Source organism: Myotis davidii, unplaced genomic scaffold (genome assembly GCF_000327345.1).
Source record: "Myotis davidii unplaced genomic scaffold, ASM32734v1 scaffold38, whole genome shotgun sequence".
Lineage (NCBI taxonomy): Eukaryota > Metazoa > Chordata > Mammalia > Chiroptera > Vespertilionidae > Myotis > Myotis davidii.
The window spans coordinates 494055-503415 of record NW_006291383.1 but is presented as its reverse complement, the minus strand read 5'-3'; the positions used below and the strand labels follow the sequence as shown (position 1 = coordinate 503415).

The 9361-nt window shown below is 43.3% G+C and overlaps 1 long non-coding RNA gene across 1 annotated transcript in view; it reads right to left on the bottom strand.

Annotated features, from left to right (window-relative positions):
- LOC107183204 overlaps window positions 1-6559 on the bottom strand; it is a 20244-nt gene extending 13685 nt beyond the window's left edge. Inside the window, exon 1 of the long non-coding RNA XR_001513990.1 lies at window positions 6039-6559. This is a non-coding gene — a long non-coding RNA (uncharacterized LOC107183204). The remainder of the gene's footprint in view (window positions 1-6038) is intronic.
- Window positions 6560-9361: the final 2802 nt, after the last annotated feature.

Sequence of the window (9361 nt, the reverse complement as noted above, 5' to 3'; positions counted from 1 at the left end):
AACAAAGAAACAGAATTTCCGGAGGATGAGGCCCAGAAATCAGGATTTTAAAAAGATCCCCAGGTGATTCTAATGTATTAGGAAGGTTGAGAACCACTGGCTTAGAGAAAGTCAGCTTTGGGGACTTTGCTGAGAATGTCAGTCTCACCTTCTACCATCATCTTCAACCAGTCAGAGGGTCTTAGGAGACAACTTTTTATTTTTGCCTCCACTTTCCCTATTTTCTGAACTTTTTTTTTTTTTTTACCTTTCTTTATCTAATTTTCTTTAGTAAAGTGTGCCTTTGAGATTAGCACACCACACCCAATGATAAGCACCTGGAGAGGAGGGGGATACTGCATTCAAGGCTCCCTTCCTTCCAAAGGCAGGCCTGTCTTAACATGCCTGGGCTGGAGTTTTATTAAAGCTGCCCCTCCCACCCCCCACCCCCACCCCACCCTGCAAATCTTCACAGTAGGAAGCTGCCCAGGGCTAACCTGCTGATTAAGGAAAGAGATGGTCTGGCCTTTCTCTAAAATGCCCCAAAGCGCCTACAGGGGCCATTTTGCTTGTCCAGCTAACTCCATCCCCTGCCTCTCCCATCCGTCAAGCCTGGTGATGGGTGGGCTGGTCCTTGGCCTTCCTGCTTTGTGCATGCTGATTGGTCTAAACTGATCAAGTACTCTTGCTCTGTGATTGGTTTATTAATAAGTCTAAACCAATCAGCACATGGATCTCTCCAGAAAGTAATTCAGAGGTGATCCAATCAGTGCAAAGCTTAGGTCTTTCACTGGGTCCGTTAGGCAGAAAAAGAAAGCATGCAGAACTCAGGGAAGGGCATAACCATCTGAGACTGAGAAAGCCGGCCTGAGGGTGAAACCAAAGCACCGAGAAGAGCAGTCTCCGGAACCACAGGGAGCCAGAGCTGGGGTCCTCACCAAACTCCTGGACTGTTCAGTGTAGTGTGAGCAATAAATCCCCACTTCCCTTTAGGCTGGTTTGAGCTGACTTTTGATTGCTACTTCTAGGAAGCATACGAAAGCATCCATACCTTCTCCTGTCCCGTGGTGCCTGAAATCCCTACCTCCATTCCAGAGGTCTACCCCAGACATGCCCTCACCAAGTTATAGATGGAAGTAAAGGAGTTAAGGTTAGATGGCTTCATCAAAGAATTCCCCAAGGAAGTTCTGGGGACAAGTGTAGAAAGCCTAGCCTAACCAAACGAATTTCTGAGTTCCATTCACACCTTATCACTTTCTGCCTTTTATGTTTTCCTTTTCACAGAAAGACCACCTTCCATCTCGGTATGTTCAAATCCCACAAGTTTTCAAACCCCAGCTCACATGCTACCTTATCCTTAAAACCTACCCTGATGGCTTCAGCTGGAAAAAAACAGCCCCCTCCCAAATGACTGGCCGCTCACCTCTGTGTGTCCTCCCCTCGCTCTATTCCCCACAGACACACTCCTCTGTCAGCTGCTTGCCCACAGGACACTGATGGGTTCATCTTCTCCACAGCTCTAGCATATTGTGGCTGCATCTCTGAGAAGTAGGCGAGTTTAGTCATTGAAAAGGACAAGCGTGAATAGGTTTTCTTCAGGAATTATAGGCCTAAGAAATGGTTCAAGCTGTGGTTCTCAAGAGAGTGGTCCCTGGATCACACCATCAGCATTAACCAGGAAATTGTCAGATATGCAAATTCTTGGGACCTTCAGAATCAGAAACTCTGTGGGTGGGACTCAGTCACCTGTGTTTCACAAGCTCTCTAGATTCTGTTGCACTTTAAAGTTTGAGAACCACTGGGCTAGAGGATGCTGTTAAACGACTGACTGAGGAGCGAATGAGCCTAGCTCTGTCAGAGCAGGACTGAAGACCAAGTGAAGATCAGGTGAGTTCTGTGACCCTGGACATGCGGCAGCAGCCACAGAAGGGCTTGCCCTGGGAGGCGTAGAGTGCCATGTACGCAGAAGGGAGCGATTCAGAACTGTTGTCTCTTTAACCTGTGTCCATCCTTTTGACCTGCTGTCCAAAGTCTCCCGGTCCTTTGGGGCTGTCCCAGGCAGGTGTGCATTGGCAAAAATCTCAATTTAAAATGTTCTTTTCAGTCATGTAAGTCGGGCATTTACTTTTATTTTTGCCATCCCTGAGACAGCATGATCACTTTCTCCCAAATTCATAATAGATATATTCTCCTCGCAAGTTTTTTTACATTTGTGAATTTTCAGACTTCCTCTCTTGGCAAAATGAACCCCAGAATAACAGGGTCCTTGTGAACCTGTCGGTAACTCAAGCAAAGAATTTATCAAGATACCCTGATGTGTCTGGGCGAAAGCTATGGGGCATCTTGATAAAGACCGTAAGGGAGATAACAAAGATGTTGGTAAAATTCTTCAGAGCTATCCTGTGAGCCCTGCTTGTGATTCTTGTCTGCTACATCCCTCTGTGCCTGACTCGCCCTCACCCAGAACAAGGGTGTATCCTATTCATTATGAACCTTCATCACTGACCTCCAAATTCCACCGTGACTCCTGAGATGGCTCACTCAGCTACTGTCTCTGCTCAGCCACCCAATGGCTGGTCCATTTCAGAGCATTCTCACCCCACTCACCCTGCAGTGCCTGTGTCTCAGCAGAAAGGGAATCAATGCAGGGCTCCACTCTAACCTTTGGGAAAGGCCGGGCTTTAAATTGAGATTTGTGCCTTAGTTTTCATAATAATCACAGAGATTTGCTTTTGCCTTCCATTCCTGTGGAGTCATGAAAACTCGTATTTAAATACGGTACTGATATATATGTACTAAAAAGCATTTCCAGGTGGTGTTGATAAGTCTCTACCTCTCTTTTTAGATAATGAATACATCATCAACCATTTTCAGACAAAAATAGTTTTTCTTACTTATTGTAGATGCATTCTAAAATATAATCTTTTTAAAATTTTTGCTCTCACTGTTTTCAAGTACAGAATTTCCTTCAAAATAATCTAATCTTCTATATTATTTTTGTTTAATCATTGCACTAATGTCAAAAATGTGTAGTTTCTATTACTTTATAGTTTAATCCATCATCTACTGATGGGTACTTGGGCTGTTTCCAGAATTTAGCTATTGTAAATAATGCTGCTCTGAACATAAGGGTGCATATATTCTTTCTGATTGGTGTTTCTGGCTTCTTAGGATATATTCCTAGAAGTGGGACCATTGGATCAAATGACAGTTCCCATAGTTTAGAAACTATGAAAGCATTCTGAAATTTTAGGGGGTGGGGAGAAAGAGAGAGAGAAAGAGAGAGAGAGAGAGAGAGAGAGAGAGAGAAGATTTAGTTAGCTGAGAGGAAGAACTAGCCTTTGGAAGACAAACAACCCAATTAAAAAATGGGCAGAAGATCTGAATAGACATTTCTCCAAAGAGGACATATAAGTGGACAAGAGACATATGAAAAAATGCTCAGTGTCACTAGTCATCAGAGAGATGCAATTTAAAATGATAATGAGGTACCTACCACCTCATACCTACCAGAATGGCTATCATCAATAAATAAACAAACAACAGATGCTGGTGGGACTGCAGACTGGTGCAGCCACTATGGAAAACAGTGTGGAGTTTCCTCAAAAAATAAAAAAGGGAACTGTCATTTGATCCAATGGTCCCACTTCTAGGAATATATCCTAAGAAGCCAGAAACACCAATCAGAAAGAATATATGCACCCTTATGTTCAGAGCAGCATTATTTACAATAGCTAAATTGTGGAAACAGCCCAAGTACCCATCAGTAGATGATGGATTAAAAATGGATTTAAAAGGCTATGGTACATTTACACAGTGGAATACCATGCAGCTATAAAAAAAGAAAGATCTCTTACTCTTTGAGACAGCATGGGGAGGACCTGGAGAGTATTGTGCTAAGCGAATTAAGCCAGTCAGAGACAGACAAGTATCACATGATCTCATTTATCACATGTGGAATCTAGTGAACAAAATAAACTGACGAACCAAAAGATCCAGAGACATAGAAGCATGCACCAGACTGCTGAATCTCAGAGGAGAGGGGGTGAGGGAGCAGGAAGGGATTAACCAATGAACTTATTTGCACATATGCATAGCCCATGGACAGATAATAGTATGGGAAAGGCCTGGGGAGGGGAAGGGATCAGGGTGGAGGGGATCAAAAGGAGAAAAGGAGACATTTGTAATACTTTCAACAATAAAGATAAATTTTTTCAAAAAAGAACTAGCCTTTGGAAAAACTACAATGTGACAGATACTGTAGAGGTGTTTACTCAGCTAATCCCCCATCACCCCCTGTGAACACAGATATTGTTATCTTCCTTTTACAGAGGAGAACACCGGAGTTCAGACAGATTGAGAAATTGGTCTAGACTCTAGAGTCAGAATTTGCTTCCAACTGTGTCCCCAGAGCCTGGGATTTATTCCTCTACACCACCAGCTTCTCTCCCTCACCACCCAGGTTAGGATACTCATGACATCCTCCTTGCATAGAATGATACCTACAGGTAAGTGTGCATGAGGCAGTTAAAAAGGAATTAAAAGTCGGGGAGGGGTGATCTTTACAGATGATGAAAATAGGAATGCCACTGTACCTAAAAATCTTCCCCAAACTGTGATCGGATGTTTTGCAAAAACTTCAAAAGGGCAATGTAATTTGGAAGCTAAAATGCATTTAGTTTGGTCCTGGGCAGGTAGCTCAGTTGGTTGGAGCGTCATCCTGCACATCAAAAAGTGGTGGGTTTGATTCCCAGGCAGGGCACATATCTAAGTTTCGGGTTAAATCCCTGGTCAGGGCTTGCACGGAGGCAACCAATGGATGTTTCTCTCTCACATCTATGTTTCTCTTTCTCTCTTCCTTCCTCTCTGTAAACATATCCTCACATAAGGATTTAAAAATTAAAAACCTTTCAAATACATTTATTTGTTTTCAATCCAGATTTCCAAGATCTGAATGTGTTTACTGACCACGGTGGCTTGTAATGCAGGACCTGTCCATCTATCGCTTCAGAAGGTGGCTGGGTTTCAGCCCAGAAGCCTCACAGCAAAGACATGCATTCAGGTTTCCCTTTGCTGGGGGGCTGTTATAGAACATCTCTTCCCAATCCTGGTTAATTCATCTTAAAAACTGAAGCCAACCTTTACTCAAGGAAAAGGTGTGGAAAGAAAATAATTAGAGCAGAAACAGCTCTACATGCTGGTCTTACTTTTATCTATTTTTAAATGATTGCTCGTCTGTAACTGACACCCTTAATCAGTGGTTTTAAAGCTTGGATGTGTTCATCAACATGTAACGTGACCGTGGTGCTATTTTATCGGTGGCTTTTTTGGGTTGACTTTTTGTCTTATATATATTTTTTAAAGATCAATGTAACAACTCGAGTCCCACGTCATGCCTCTAGTTAACAATACTGCACTGTACACTTAACACTGTATTCAGAGCAAAGACCTCATGTTAAGTGCTCTTCCTATAATCTAAAAAGAAAAAGAAAAGAAAAAGAGCTATTTTAACGCCTGGATGGATGTTGACAGCAGCCATTTTGAAATGGCCGATAGCTTCTCAGTAACGTGACTCCTCTGTGGCCACTCAGAACGCGGCGTTTCCAATCATCACGATCACCCAGGTAAAAGGAATAACCTTTGACTAAAACACCCAAATATTCCAGGCAGAGGCATCTGGGGCCTGAGTTCATGTGCCTGTGCAAAGTCTTTACAATTGCTCTTTTGAGTCTTCCTATATGTTTGTTTTGCTAAGTTTTGGTAGACTTTTTCCTAAATGTCTTGATAGCCATGATGTGAAAGAATCTTTTAAAACTATTGTCAAGCCAAAATAAGCAGACATCACAAAGTCATACTTTCCCAAGAGGAACCTAAACCGAAAGTGAACCTTTGGCTACTTAAAAACCCTAGAGACCCACACATACTACCCAGTCCTTACTTCACTTTGCTCTATTTCACAAGGACACAGTCTGCTCTGTTCCCTGTTGTAGAACATGTAAACGACTGCGTATTGAAAGCACTGCTGTTTCTTATATAAAAGCCAAAGTCTAGATACTTACTTTTCAGTACTTTTTGTCCCAGAGACGTGATAGGAGAGCTGGCTCGGCAGTGGGCTCCCCGGGCTGCGTGGGAGGCATTGATTGGGCGTCCCTGTTCCTGGGCCTGGGGACTCAGAGGAGCTACGGGGCTCAGGGTCTTGTCCACGATCGGGTCAAAGCACAGTTGGGTCTGTTCCCAGAAAAGCTCCTCTCTTCCTAAGAGGGAGAATTCCGTGCCCAGGGGAGTTCTGGAAGGAGAGCATTTTTCCCTGCCCTCGAATGAACTAGGTCATTGCTGAAGCTGGAGAATGTTTTTTAGCATCACTGTGATGAAACTTGAGGGCTGTTCCTGCAGTAGGTGCGACACTTGTTGTTGACGCCGGGGAGGCCCTGGCACCGGGGCCCAGCGAGCTGATGAAACGCAGATGAGCTGTCACTGATGTCTCGGGAGACCGAGCAGCGCTCTGCAGAGGCCACGAGGGACCTCAGGGTTAGTGGCTGGCCTCTCAGAAAAGCAGAATCTCGTTGCCTGATAAAGTGATTAAGGCTGGAGTAACACCAGCAGTCCTATCAAGGGTATCAGGCATCTGAAGTGCGCATAGGAAACCCGAGGGGGGGCGGGGAGGAGGGAGGTGCAAACAAGAGTCATATGTTGTTCATTTAGAACTGGTATTACCGTCGTTCTCTGAAGTTCTCTGAAAAAAGCAGAAGCCACAGCAAGGCAGGATCCACCCTCCTCCCCCCTCCTCCCCCAGCAGCCCTCCCCCCGCCCTCCACCCTCCACACACATTCTCTCTCTTCCTATTATAACTACAGTAGTAAGAAGAGAATAGAGCAAGAGCAGAAATCCATAGAAGAAATACCATGAGCCCTGTTCCTTCAAATTGTCAGGAAGTGTTCCTGCTGGCAAAGTAGATTTTGTAACGTGGGCATTTCTGTTACTCAATTTTGTCCAAATCCAAGAAAGAACACAGAAAATCCAGAAGTGGTATTCTGTCACTACTTTGCCTCTCTACAAATGTGTTTCAGCCTACCGCACCTGGAAACTGACAGCTTAGAAAGAAACCTCTTATGGAACTAGGGCCGAGGGCTAAAATTAGCAGCTCTGAGTGGGTGACCTTGAAAGGGACACCGCTGTAACTATTCACTCCGTCCTGAGCACTACAATCCTCAAAAGCACATTATTTTTCCACAGCACAGTGCATGCATCACTGGCACTTGATGGAATAAAATGTTTCACAAAACAAAAGAGCATCAAAAACTGAACAGCAACAAGGGTATGGTTCGTATGATCTGTTTTTCAATTTTATCTTCACATGAGAAGAAAGGTATGGAAAACTGAGAGACTAAAATAACGACTGCCTCTTTGGGGACACATCTCTGAGATGCAACAGAATGCAGAAATGACTGGACCTTGGGGACTACGGCGAACAGTTGGTTTTATTTAAAGTTGGAGCCTCTTCCGAGATCTTTTTTTTTTAATGTAGTTTTATTGATTTCAGAGAGGAAGGGATAGAGAGAGAGAAATAGAAACATCAATGATGAGAGAGAATCATTGATTGGCTGCCTCCTGCATGCCCCCTCACTGGAGATCGAACCTGCAACCTGGGCATGTGCCCTTGACTGGAATCGAACCGGGACCCTTCAGTCCACCGGCCGATGCTCTAACCACTGAGCCAAACCAGCGAGGGCCAGAGATCTTTCCAGATAAGAGGAGATAACTTTACATTGAGAGTGAAGAGAGAAGGAAGGTGAGATGATAAAACATAAAAATATATGGCACAGCAGCAGGATAGGATACAGACACAAGGGAACCGACATCCACAGCAGTGATGAACGTGAGGCGCTCTGGAGTGAGGCGCTCCCTGGAAGTGCCCACATAGAAAAGTGGACACTCAATATGAAACTGCATTTTGTTCTGCTCAAACTCCCTCCACTCCTAGCACACATCTCCTTGTAAAATAAAGCTAAGGAGAGAGGAATTTTTACATACACAAAATGGATTTGCCTGTATTTGTTTTATTATTCATGTCACTAGTCTGCAGTCATAGAATTTCTGTTTTAATCTTAGGTTTAGGGGCGCAGGAATGGAAGAGAAGCAGAAGCAGAGACCTTAGGATTAAACTCAATCAGGCCACGATGCTGTTCTGAATTTTCTGTGATGATTGGAAGGAGAGGATAGAAAGAGACAGAAGGGGAGACAATGAAGAGAGAAAGGAGACATATATTTGTGCCCCTCTAGTAGCACTAAACAAACAAAAAAACAGGAGTTTGTGATTAAAAGTAAAGACCTAAAAATGTTTAGCATCATTCCCAGTAAGTAATATGAAATACATGTTTAAGCAATCTCTTTTTCTGAAGCTATAGGAGAAGGAAGAAAAAAACCTTCATTTGTGCAGCTTTGGAAATGTATGTATCAGATGTTTTTTAATTGCTTCTCTAGAGAGGCATATGGGCTTTATTTTCTTGGCCTCTTGAATGAATGGGTGCCACTCCATCCACAGGCCACTCTCGCTTGCAAAGGACTGGCATCTTCATCAGTTCCCAGTTAATCTGAATATTCAAAGCAGTTTCATTAGGTTCTTCAGCTGCTCTTTGCTTCCAAAACTTGGGTTTGGTTCAGTACATGAGGAGTTTATCTGCTCATTTTATTCCTCTTGGCAGAGAAGGTCCTCGAACATGCGTGATTAATGGTACGAGTGATAAATGCCCTTCCCAGTAGAGCACATTCTTGGCTGCCATTGGGTACCAATCACATGTCAGGTCAGATCAGATTTTCTGCCAGGATCCCTGGGCCAAGCTGGAACTGGGCAAGTCTCTCCTGCTTCGGGGAGCAGTCAACGTTTCGGGAGGGTCTCCCAGCATCGACTCCCTCTCCCTCTCTCAACAATTCATCCCACCCAGGGTCTTGGGGTTCTCGTATTTTTTGCACTATGTGTGGTACCTGGCTCACTGGACATGACCTGATTTAGGCATCTGCAATCTTCATTCAGTTCCCTGTACTTTAAAGGGCTGCCAGTCACTCAGGTAGGTCGACTCAACAGGCACATTTTGGCCTCAAGTACAGTGGCAAAAATATATATATTAATGTAAATAAGAGTATTACTTATAAATAAGATTATTAAATAAGAACATTGCATATTCATTACTGAAAGTGTTTAATATTTTGATTTAAAATTTTTTTAAATCTCCCACCATGCATAGCTAAATTAGTGTAAATTGATGTTCTTTCACGGTGCTTTTCATCCCAGGTAACAGATTTCTATAAAGTTTTTCATGCAATCATGAAGTTTTAAAATATTTTCAAAATAACAATTAAAATTTTAATTTTGTCAGAGGAATTA